General features: G+C 37.5%; 1 protein-coding gene and 1 long non-coding RNA gene across 2 annotated transcripts in view; one reads left to right on the forward strand and one right to left on the reverse strand.

Annotated features, from left to right (window-relative positions):
• The window catches only part of LOC106535573 (cyclic nucleotide-gated channel rod photoreceptor subunit alpha), a 4,452-nt gene extending 4,320 nt beyond the window's left edge, over positions 1–132 (reverse strand). Inside the window, exon 1 of the mRNA XM_014032615.1 lies at positions 17–132. The gene's annotated coding sequence lies outside the window, so the exon portion shown is untranslated. The remainder of the gene's footprint in view (positions 1–16) is intronic.
• On the forward strand, positions 7–226 carry LOC106535575 (uncharacterized). The gene is made up of 2 exons (XR_001312456.1): positions 7–91; positions 125–226. It is a non-coding gene; the product is annotated as an uncharacterized LOC106535575 (long non-coding RNA).
• The last annotated feature ends 118 nt before the right edge of the window (positions 227–344 follow it).

Here is a 344-nt window from a genome sequence, read left to right on the forward strand (position 1 = left end):
CGTCTGTCTCACTCACAGGACAGAGGTGGACATGTTCTGTCTCACTCACAGGACAGAGGTGGACATGTTCTGTCTCACTCACAGGACAGAGGTGGACATGTTCTGTCTCACTCACAGGACAGAGGTGGACACAGAGTTTGCAGGTTTGATTCTCCTGATGAAACAAATTTTCAGATGAGTTTTTATTTCAGAATTATGAAGGAATCATCATCCTGGTGTAGTGAAGTATAATGTATATAATGTGTATAATGTGTATAATGTGTAAAAGTGTATAATGTGTATAATGTGTATAATGTGTGTAATGTGTATAATGTGTATAATGTGTGTAATGTGTATAATGTGTA

Source organism: Austrofundulus limnaeus, unplaced genomic scaffold (genome assembly GCF_001266775.1).
Source record: "Austrofundulus limnaeus strain Quisiro unplaced genomic scaffold, Austrofundulus_limnaeus-1.0 Scaffold1492, whole genome shotgun sequence".
NCBI lineage: Eukaryota > Metazoa > Chordata > Actinopteri > Cyprinodontiformes > Rivulidae > Austrofundulus > Austrofundulus limnaeus.